At 30.2% G+C, this 12,297-nt stretch overlaps 1 protein-coding gene across 7 annotated transcripts in view; it reads left to right on the top strand.

The window, feature by feature from the left end:
• Positions 1-1,252: 1,252 nt before the first annotated feature.
• LOC129914491 (protein AF-10) overlaps positions 1,253-12,297 on the top strand; it is a 117,755-nt gene continuing 106,710 nt past the window's right edge. For 3 of the 7 annotated variants that reach the window (XM_055993775.1, XM_055993771.1, XM_055993776.1), the window contains exon 1: positions 1,253-1,907. The gene's annotated coding sequence lies outside the window, so the exon portion shown is untranslated. Of the gene's footprint in view, positions 1,995-12,297 lie in introns of all 7 variants that reach the window. The other 4 variants (XM_055993774.1, XM_055993773.1, XM_055993777.1 and 1 more) reach the window with 4 other exon arrangements.

Genomic DNA, 12,297 nt, shown 5'->3' on the forward strand with positions numbered 1-12,297 from the left:
TATTGTGAAAATTTCGTTTGCCAAAATAAAATAAAAAATAAAACAGTTTCAGTGAAAAAAAAAATAAATCTTGTTCTTTTTTTGGTCGCAAATGCGAAATGTCATCCCTTTCTTAAGGACTTTGCACATGAGAGCGACCAACGAATGAACGAATGGACGAACAAACGAGATTTAACACATTTCTACGACTCAATTTCAAACAAAAAATGATTCAAATTATAAGAAACCAATTGATACTAATGTTAGAACACTAAAATTTGCATTTTGTTTGCTTAAATAAGAAAAAATTTGTAAAAACAATTTGGTAGTTACGAATTGCAGTTTGGTTGCTACGAATTGTCAAACTCTATTCGCGTTCCACATACCATCCACACTACAACGAATAAATTGTTCGCGCGCGACTTAACCTTAAAATCATTCTTGTTTTGGTTTTGGTGGTGAACGGTATCGAATTCAAACTTCATTCGCGACGAAATAAAAACTCTCATGTGAAAGAAATGTCAAAATCAACGAATTTTCGTTCATTCGTTGGTCGTTGTTCGTGCTCATGTGAATAGTGCTTTATTCCTCTTTCTGGTAGGTTTTCGCTGCTCCGGCTCAGGTCCGCCTTCGGCTCCGTTTTCTCGGAATGGAGATTTTCACCACACCAATACGTATGCAATCGACTTCGCGGTGATTATAATTTCCATACTAATTTGAGCCGCCTTCGGACCAGTTTCTGATCCGAAGTCGGACTCAGCTCCACCTCAGGCGGAGCGGATTCGGACCGAGGTCGGACCTGTTTGCTTGAAGGGTTGAAGGGTTTTTTGTTGGAAATGTCACGTCTTTCATTCCATATTGGGTACGACTTCGGCTCCGATTTCTAGTAATGGAGATTTTCACCACACCAATACATATGCAATCGGCTCCGCGGTGATTATAAACAAATCTGCTGAACCGAAATGTATGGTAAAACCTGAGTTTTGGTGCAAGTTTTTTTGCGAAAACCGCGTTTTAACTCAGGCCTGGTGTGCAGTTCGCGCTTAATTTTAGATCCCATACAAATAATTTTAGCTGAGCTAAAATGAATCTCAAAAAAAATTTAGCTCGAACTGCGTACCAGGCTTCAGTGGAAACAGATTATAAGATGAGTACGTGAACGCACCCATTAGTACATCAATTTTGTATCTCCCTGTAGGAAACAAATTTTAAGAATTTCCCAAAACAAAAAACATTCAGCGCTAGTAAGAGCGGTAAAAAGCATATAAGAAAACAAAAAGGACCGAAATGGAATATAAGTGAAATATATTTTTCTCTTATCAGTTGCAACAAAATGGTTGTTTAATATCCAATGGGAATTTGTGATGTATCTTGTTTTTCATGATTTGTGATGTTGTCCGCCGTCGTTGATTGTCGTACAACTTTTTTCGATTCTGCGTTCGTGAGAATTAGTTTTATTTATTCATTGAAATATTTAAAATAAAGTAATATAAAAGTAAAACTAAAACATTATGAAGTGAATGTACTTATCGTTTTATATTAAAAGATCTGATTCGAGGTTAACATAAAGTGCTGGTTTTAAATAGTATAATAATTCGTTCAAGCAACACCCTTGACAAAACATTTTTGTCCACCCATCTTTGGAAAAAAAAAAAATAGCATAAATGCATATCTCTTTCTAAATCTAATAAGGAAGGCAACGGTGTGAACAGAGTAAATATATATTTGTTTGATTTATTCAATTAAAATACAAGACCTTATGAAAAAATTCTCAAGTAATAGAATAAAGAAAAGTCATACATTTAACAAAAAAATGTCAATATAATTTTTAAATCAAGCCAAACATGAAATAAATCTTGTACAATCGTAAGCTTCAAGATTGCTCTTCGACATACAGTTAAAAATCGATATTTTTTCGGGTTTCATAGGTAAAGTGGTTCATTTTGCTGTTTTTATTGATTTTTGCATCAAACAAATAAATAAATAATTAAAGTGAAAAGTGTTGTATTATGAACGTATGTAATTACCAATGAACTTTTTGTATTTTATTTTTGTATGTATTTAGAATAGTTTTGTGCCTTAATTTTGTATTATTGCATAGGTGTTTTTTTTTTTTTTTTTGGAAAAGCTATCCGAAGATGGATTTCTCAAATATCAAATTTGAACACAAATTGGTATGAACGCTGCAAAATAAAAAAAGGAGAAATTCATATAGGTACCTATCCGCAGCTGAACTAAGATGCCATAGCTTATCTTCAAATTCATACCTATTCCTGCTTTCTTTTATTTTATTTTAATAAGCATGCGTATCCATCCAAACTATCATTTGGCACGTCTTATGCTTGTGAAAAGCCTTCAGGAACATCTTATAGGTCGTTTCAAATCAAAAGTCCTGACTCTGAGTTTATTATCTCCCTTCCAATAAAATTGAGAACAAATAAACGAAAAACTCAATTTTATTGGCTCATTGCGACAAATCAGCTCAAAAATAACAACAAATCATGCTTGTTTGAATGAAAGAAATGCTAGAGAAAAAAATAAACAAACGAAAAATCTGAATTTGTTTATTAATGATTTCTATGGTGACGACTCCAAAATAATTGAAAAATAAAAATAAAGATCTGAATAGAATTTTAAGTTATGAATTGCTATCATATAAACTGGACATTTCTGGTCCATTTTCACCTAGTCCTATAATAATATCTTCGGCAAAGTTATCTCAACTGCCTTCAAATGATAAATAATTAAATAATTGTATGTTTTTTTGTATTGCCCGCGGATATGGAGTGATGCAAGCCCAGGAGACTTGCCTCCGCTTTCTGAGGCTAACCCAGTGAATCTCACAGACGGATCAATTAATTAAAATAGGGATATCAAGAACTGACCTTCTTTATTTTATCGTAATTTTAGAAAAAGTTCAGCTGCCTCATAAATGCTTCCTTCCAGTAAGCGAATGAGTTTTTTTTATTTTTGCTCAATTTTCCATGGGACTTTTGATTTGAAACGACCTACATATAGATTACAGGTCGTTTCAAATCAAAAGTCCTATGGATAATGGAGCAAAAATAAAAAAAACTCATTCGCTCACTGGAAGGAAGCATTTACGACGCAGCTGAACTTTTTTTTTTAAATAACGATAAAATAATAAAAAAATAAATCTTGATATCGCTTTTTTAATTAATTAATCCGTCTATGAGATTCGCTGGGTTAACCTCAGAAAGGGGAAGGCAAGTCTTCCGGACTTGAATCATTCCATATTCGCGGACAATACAAACAAATACAATTATTTAAAAAAATACAATTAAAAAAAAGTTCAGCTGCGTCGTAAATGCTTCCTTCCAGTAAGCGAATGAGTTTTTTTTATTTTTACTCAATTTTCCATGGGACTTTTGATTTGAAACGACCTACATATAGATTACAGGTCGTTTCAAATCAAAAGTCCTATGGATAATGGAGCAAAAATAAAAAAAAACTCATTCGCTCACTGGAAGGAAGCATTTACGACGCAGGTGAACTTTTTTTTTTTTAAATAACGATAAAATAATAAAAAAATAAATCTTGATATGGCTTTTTTAATTAATTAATCCGTCTATGAGATTCGCTGGGTTAACCTCAGAAAGGGGAAGCCAAGTCTTCCGGGCTTGAATCATTCCATATTCGCGGACAATACAAAAAATACAATTATTTAATAATTTATCATTTGAAGGCAGTTGGGATAACTTTGCCGAAGATATTCTTATAGGACTAGGTGAAGATACATCAGAAATGTGCAGTTGATATGATAGCAATTCATAACTTAATATTCTATTCACCTCTTTTTATTTGTATAATTGGGAAGTAAATATCTCCTTTTTTATTTTCAATTATTTTTGAGTTTTTGTATAATAGGGCAGTAAATATCTTCTTTTTATTTTGCAATTATTTTGGAGTCATCACCATAGAAATCATAAATAAACAAATTTATATTTTTCGTTTGTTTATTGTTTTCTTTAGCATTTCTTTCATTCAAACAAGCATGATTTGCTGTTATTTTTGAGTTGATTTGTCCTAATGAGCCAATAAAATTGAGTTTTTTGTTTATTTGTTCTCAGTTTTCCTGGAAGGGAGAAATTAAACTCAGAGTCATGGCTTTTGATTTGAAACAAACTGTAGAATCATTGAATAATTATATATAGAAGTGACACCGGAAAAAACATCCGCTATGTTTGAGGGGTGGCGCTACAATCGTTTCAGGAGTGGCGCCACAATCGTTTTAGGATTGTGTATTCGATGGCCGAAAAATTCCTGAAAAGGACTTTTGGTTACTAAGTAACCACAACTACAATATTATTTATATTTGGTGTATTTGTATTATAGGTCGTTTCAAATCAAAAGTCCCATGGAAAATTGAGCAAAAATAAGAAAAACTCATTCGCTTACTGGAAGGAAGCATTTATGAGGCAGCTAAACTTTTTCTAAAATTTCGATAAATTAACGAAGAACAGTTCTTGATATAACTATTTTAATTAATTGATCCGTCTGTGAGATTTACTGGGTTAGCCTCAGAAAGGGGAGGCAGGTCTCCCGGCTTGCATCACTTCATATCCGCGGGAAATACAAAAAAACACACAATTATTTAATTATTTATCATTTGAAGGCAGCTGGGATAACTTTGCCGAAGATATTATTGTAGGACTGGGTGAAGATGGACCAGAAATGTCCAGTTTATATGATAGCAATTCATAACTTAAAATTCTATTCACATCTTTTCATTTGTATAATTGGGCAGTAAATATCTTATTTTTATTTTTCAATTATTTTGGACTCGTCACCATAGAAATCATTAATAAACAAATTCAGATTTTTCGTTTGTCTATTTTTTCTCCAGCATTTCTTTCATTCAAACAAGCATGGTTTGTTGTTATTTTTGAGTTGATTTGTCGCAATGAGCCAATAAAATTGAGTTTTTTGTTTATTTGTTCTCAATTTTATTGGAAGGGAGAAAATAAACTCAGAGTCAGGACTTTTGATTTGAAACGACCTATAGTTTTGTTTTGTGTTAGTAGTGTTTTTGTTTATTTTTGTTTCTGTAATATTCAAATTGAATTTATTTTTAATTTTTGTAATATTTTGAATTGAATATTTATTTTTGAATGTTTGATTCTTATGTACCTACATATTTGAAAGGATTTTGTTTTTTGTTTTTATTAACGACAAGATTTTCTTCAGTTATAGAGTGCAAGTGTTTATTCAATTTTGATTAGGGTGCTTTTGTTATAACATCTAGGCCAAAGTTGTAGTTCTTATTATTTGAATGTTGTCCACATGCACTGTGGCATATACTTACTATTTTCTTAAACCGCAAAATGAAAGAGTAGGTAAGGATCCAGTTCATACAATATAGCCATATTACCCATTATTTTAAATATTTTAATACATACTTCAAAGTATTTTAATATAATATGAAACTACCTCGTTTATTTGCTTAAACTGATTTATGTATGTATGGGAACAAGAACATTTGATATACAGCTTTGTTCAAATTTGCAGCTGTAAATGAAAATTTAAAGTTTTTATAAAATGTTAAATTTTGAAAAAAAAATATTTTCGTACCATTTTTGATACCTACTTTTTTTTTTTTCTTTTTTTTATCTAAAATTTAAACTATATTATTTAATAAAATGTTCAAAAAAATTCAAATTCTTTTGAAAAAAACCGTAAAAAGGCCTATTTTGATCGCAATTGTAAGAAAATGTGGTTTTTTGGATAGTTCCAATGATTTTTCTATTTCACCATTTGAAATAAAATATTTGGTTCTAATATACTAAAACTAAAAGAATGTAGATTTTACATGCTTTTTATTTTGTCATGATACTATAAAGTCAAGCTATGCATCCGTACAAAAAAAAGTTGATATAACAGTCAAACATGGCATTACTATAACCTTGTTCCATTGGAGGTGGTAGTCTACTAATAGTAGATTTTTTGGTTAATCTAGTAGGTACTATCATCTACTCATGCTCTTCTTCCCGAGTGGATACGATTTGTATTGAATTCGTTGAAAGTGAGTTCCATTGAGTGAGTTCCACCTCCCAAAGGAACAGGGCTTATAATACCAATTTTATTTTTGAATTTTTATTTAATTTATTTATAAGGTTCCAACGATTTGTTCCTTTAAGTTTTTGGGCTAGTGTATAAAAACAACTCAGGTTTAAAGCTAACGCTCGGTTAAATTTTATGGTTATGAAACTCAACTATTAAATTTAGCTGAGCGCTAGCATTGTACTTGAGTATTAAATTGTTTATTGGTAGGGTGAAATATGTATAATTCAGTTAAATATTAAAGTCAGCCTTAAATTTGATTATTGGTTAGGGCTGCAGAAAATAAAATTTACTAATGATAAGTTTTGGTGAATAAAACTTCTTATTCAGAATTCTTTGGCGCAAATGATAACTTCCATCTTCGTCAAATGTATTTGTCATGAAGTAAAGTTATCAGGTGTAGGTTAGCCTCATAGTAGATAAATGTATAAGCGTGGTCGAGTGTTCGGTATTCGGCCGAATCGTTCGCAGTATCTCTAGTCGGTACCGTTAAAAATTTCAATATCCCCTCCTTGGAATCAACAATAAAAAAAGGTTTGAGCCATATCCACTTATTGGTTTGAGCTCTTACCTGATTTACAATATTGCGTTGAGTTTTTCTTAACGCTTTTCTTTTTTTCATTAAGGGCCATTTGCTGAAACCAACCTTAAATAATTTATTTTGAACATAAACTTTTATGCTCTACTTTTCCTTCGGCGTAAACTATCACATAAGGATTTATGTTTTAATTGAATGCTTTAGTTCCGATTCAGCAAAAAACGGCGCTAGTTGTTATGCATTTCATAATATTCATAACAAAATATAATATAAATTTTGTATATATGAGTAAAATTTCCTTATTTTCTTTTTTCATTTATAGGATGTCGATGTGTCGATACGATTTATTTTTGTTTGATATTTGTTTTATGTTTTATGTGTGAGTAAAATTTCCTTATTTTTTTTTTCTATTATAGGATGTCGACGTGTCGATACGATTTATTTTTATTTGTTATTTGTTTCCTTATGTTTGTATTAGTGAAATTTCCTTTTTTAAAAACAAATTTTTGGAAACCTAATTTACAAGGACAAGCCCCATTCTCTCTGGTGATTTTTAAGTACATCTGATTGCGAAAAAAAATAAATTGTTTGGCGCTAGAAACTATCGGTGTCACTTCTATATATAATTATTCAATGCTAAAATTCTAACCTAAAATCAATAAAAAAACAGTTACAAAATTGAGGATATAATTTTTTTTTACTAAATCGGGGGCGCTTGGTGTATGAACCTGGTACGTCCAAAATTTGTACCTACCAATAAAATAAAGAAGAAACAAAATCTCTTGATAATTTGCTATTTTTAATTTTTTTGTTCCAAGAAACGACAGAAATGTTTCTTTTAAAAAATTAGCACTTTTTCTTTATTTTTGCCTTTTTTGTTGAAAGAATTTTTTTTTTAAATTAGCTGAAATCGTAGTAATTAGTAAGTTTTAGACTTTTAAATCAAACAGACCTCGAGGGATTGATTAAATATAAACTAAGTATGGCAAACAAAAAATTTTATTTGCATCCTTACGGCCTTGTGTGCAATTTTGTGTATGTGTGTTTTTATAAATACGAATCGAATGGGTAGACCGACAGCCATTGGTTTTGGTCTATTGGAAAGAAGAACATTTAATACAAACTCTTTAAGTAACTTTTTTCAAAAAAAGTTTCTCTTGAAAAACGAAAAAGTACTCAAATGAGTTTAAAAAAAAAACTGTGTTAAAGTGTGAGTAATAATTGCAATGTCCTGATTTTTTGAGATTTTGTTAGGGTAGACAGCAGTTTAAAACCAAGTTTGTAGCTTTGAAAGACCGGTGCTAATACCGCGGTGCGCGAAAAACAGCGAAATTTTCGGACTCTTCAATTTTTAGCTTTCAAAATTTAAATGGTGCTTTTAGAACAATGTCAATAATATTTGAAAAAAAAGTTATTAGCAGCATATTGGCATATGAAATAGGAAAAATAAATTGCCTACAACAAATTGGTGGAAAAAAAGTTAAATGCAAAAGTTGTAGATATTAAAAATGTCGACATCTTTTACTCAAACCATTTTTTTATATAACCTAAAAAATATTGAGAAAAATGCAAAAATACGATTTTTTGGTCATTAAATTTTATCTTTTATAAAAATGGTTGCATTTTAACCCTCTGTAGGCACACCTCACAATTCAAAATTACAAAAAAATGTATTATCACCCTTATAAAGACACTTTTTTGTGACCACTTTTTATTTTTTTCCTGCCAAAATCGCACCCGTGTGCCGACAGAGGGTTAACAGAACTTGGTTAAAAAAAAACTTTGTTATGTTTTTTTACATATTTAAATGGTTTTTGAGCAAAAAGTTAACTTTTGACGAATTAAATTTGAAAAAATAGCCTATTTTTCAATCAAAAAAGTTACCGACAAAATGTTTGATTTTAGAAAAGTTTGGAATGAGATTAAATCATTTTATTTAAAATTATATAGAAAAACTATACTTCTATTTTAGAAAATATTGAGAAAAATTGAAAAAAAAAAACAAAAAACGATTTTTAAGCTCGATTTTTCCGTAAATGACAGTAATATTGGCGAGAAATATCTTTAAATAGAAACAAAATTATGTATACTTTTCTAATAGCCTTTGATCTTCTAAATTTGAAATAAATTTGAAAAAATAGCCTATTTTTCAATCAAAAAAGTTACCGACAAAATGTTTGATTTTCGAAAAGTTTGGAATGAGATTAAATCATTTTATTTAAAATTATATAGAAAAACTATACTTCTATTTTAGAAAATATTGAGAAAAATTGAAAAAAAAAACAAAAACCGATTTTTAAGCTCGATTTTTCCGTAAATGACAGTAATATTGGCGAGAAATATCTTTAAATAGAAACAAAATTATGTATACTTTTCTAATAGCCTTTGATCTTCTAAATTTGAATTAGAATGGCTCTAACGTGCAAAGTTTTTGAGATACCGAATTTTGTATTTCCAAAAGCACTGTTTTTATGATGTTTTGGCCCGGGTCGTTTGAACTCGAAATTACTCGAAGTTTCTTGCAATTCAGAATTTTTAATGCAGAAATGTTTCTTGGGATCTCAATAGTAAAGATTATGCTTTTTTAAAAAGAAAAGGCTTACTTTTACATACTCCCTGATCGTACAATGATCTGATCTGGATCACTTACAAAATAAAACGCAGCTAATAACGGTAGGTTTTTCTCCTCTTCTCGATTACACTTGTCAACGTAATTTGTATTTGTATGTGCTGAGCTTGAATCCAAAGTCAGAAAAATTCTATCAAATCACATTTTTGATAGAAATTGTAAAAAACCAAGTTTTTTGACACCCATCCCACTTTTTCGCCAACCTACTCCTTTTCCCCCAATTTGTTTGTGGGCAATTTATTTTTCCCCTTTCTATTCTAATTTTCTATTTTCCATATTTTGTAGTTTTACAAAAAAAGCATTGTAAAAACTAACTTAAATATGATTCTAATAGTAAATTAGGCGCTCTACAAAAAATCTTCGAGGCATTTTTTCATAGAGTGAACCCCACTGAAGTTATTCAAGCTTAAAGTTCAAAATATATGAATTATGACTAGTATTCCTTATATTTCGTCGTTATTTATAAAAATTGAAATTTGTTTGCTCGAAATGACATACATACATAATGGTTGGAAATAAATACAAAAAAAATATTCCCAAAGTTTGAAGTATCTAACATAATTCTAACCCAGTAAAATTCGCGCAAAACGCTTAAGAACTTTAGTATAAACCTTCAATTTATCATCGAAACCAAAACTAAAATGAATTATTGGTTTTACAGATTATACGGTGTCTTAAAAAAAAACACCCTTTCACCTAAATTTTTTTTATGAAAACTCTTTATTCTTGCTTTCACCCCAAATGCAACGTTCTTACCAAATTTCATTAGGGTGACCCATCAATTTTATTTTCACTAAAAAAAAACACCATGATATTCTTATAGACACTTTAGATTCTTGTTTCTAATCTCAAAAGTAATATATGCTGAATTTGAATAGGGTACACCCACAGATAATATTTTTTTTGCTCTGATAACAAACGAAACTTTTTCACCAAGTTTAAAAAATTAGTAAAAATTATGTCAGCTTTTATGGTACCTTTCTTACACATACAATGATGGACAAGAATTTAGCACATTAATAAAGGAAAAAATTCAACTTTATTTACAAAACTTGTTTCTGTTTCAATGTTTTCATTTTTCTGTTATTTACATTACATATTTTTTTATAGCAACTCTAAAAAAAGTACGCATACACCACACTGTACCTCTTCTGAAAATTAAAAAGTCCTCAAAAATTATTATTTTTCAAAAATTCAAACGGCAATCGTTTGTCCACCTCGAGAAATGTATACAAACAAAAATTCATCGTTTGTCCACTCTACGTTTAGGAGATATTCAAAAAACAAAATTTGTACTGAAAATTTCAAAGTCCCAAAAATTGACTTTTTTCAAAATTTCAAAATTCTGTCGTTTGTCCACCTCGAGTTCTATACGCACACCAAAAATCGTCTTTGTCCACCCTACGTTTTAAAGATATTCAAAAAACAAAATTTGTATTGAAAATTTCAAAGTCCCAAAAAATCTCCAAAAATTGACTTTTTTCAAAATTTCAAATTTCTGTCGTTTGTCCATATCGAGTTCTATACGTATGTTAAAAATCGTTGTCCTAAACAGAGGTTGGACAAACGATGATTTTTGGTATACGTAAAGAACTCGAGGTGGACAAACGACAGCAGTTTGAATTTTTGATAAAAATTGATTTTTGAGGATTTTAGGGGAATTTCAATTTTTCAGTGCAAAATTTGTTTTTGGAATTGCTCCTAAACGGGGGGTGGAAAAACGATAATATTTGGTATGTATATAGAACTCGAGGTGGACAAGCGATTGCAGTTTGTTTTATACGTCTATCTCAAAATTTGAGCGTTTTAAACGATTTTTCAGACTTCCTATAAAAAAACGAATTTGCTCTAAAATTTTTTTGAACGGTGGACAACGAAAATTTTGGATGGACAAATGGTGGACAAACGAATTAGACAAATTTGGTTCAAAAATTTTGAGGTCGCAGCATTGTACATACATATATGAATTTTCATAGTACTCTCACGCGACGAACTTTTACTAGCGCCATCCTAACGCAACGCCTGGAAAAGAATCATTTTTTCTTGCAGATTTTTGTTAAAATCTGGACAGAAAGAAGGAGAAGCCAAATTGGAACGAGAAGCGAAAACGGGGAAGGAGAAGGAATCGACAATGAAAGAGAAAATAAAGAATAATAAAATGACAGCTGTTTTTTTTTTTTTGTTTTGAGTAGTAGGTAGAAGAAAATAAAGATAGTGAACTGTTTCTTATTAGGTAGTTGCTGCTAAGGTTTTTTTTTTTTTGTTATAAGAAGTAGATGGAAGAAGATAAAGAGAAAATACTGTCTCTTGCTAGCAGGTAATGTGTGTTTATGAATATTTGTTTGTCGTGTGGTCTTTGTATGCATATGAATTTTCATGTTCATGAGATTTTGGGTGTTAATTTTCATTTGTGACCTTGTTGCTTGCTTGTTTAGGTATGTAGGATTTTTTTGTTGTACAATGTTGTGGATGAAATCGTCGTAGGTACAGGATTTGGTATTTGATTTAAAATTGATATAGTACGATGGTGAAATTTCTTTCGATCGTAAGCTTTAGTTTGTTGATGAGTTTGCTTCTTTTTATAGGTAGGTAGGTATGCTAAGCAAAAAGGGCGTAGAGTAAAGGCACTGTAGTACGGGAATGTTACATAGATTTTATTATTGACACTTGGCATCACGGCACCTGGTGGACAGCGACGAAAACCTCAAAGTTATATAGATTATTTGCCGTTCAATGTAATTTCCATAAGAAAAAAATACCTCGAAAAAAATTTATTTTACGAATTAATTTCATATGAAGGAGTATAAATTTTATTATTGTAAAATGATAATAATACGTGTTTTTATCTAAATCATGTTTAAAATATATCATAAAGTATAATAATACCTGTGTAATTTGTATTTAAAAAGTGCAAGCGAATCGACTGAAAACAACAAAAAATACTATAAAAAATAAAGATATTATTAAATTATTCTTTTATTTGTTTGCTTTTTCACAAATAATAGTAGGTAAGCATTTTTTTTTTATTTTCAACAACTTTGAAAGAAAATTAAACCGAAATCGTTTCTTT

This window comes from Episyrphus balteatus, chromosome 3 (assembly GCF_945859705.1).
Source record: "Episyrphus balteatus chromosome 3, idEpiBalt1.1, whole genome shotgun sequence".
Taxonomy (NCBI): Eukaryota; Metazoa; Arthropoda; class Insecta; order Diptera; family Syrphidae; genus Episyrphus; species Episyrphus balteatus.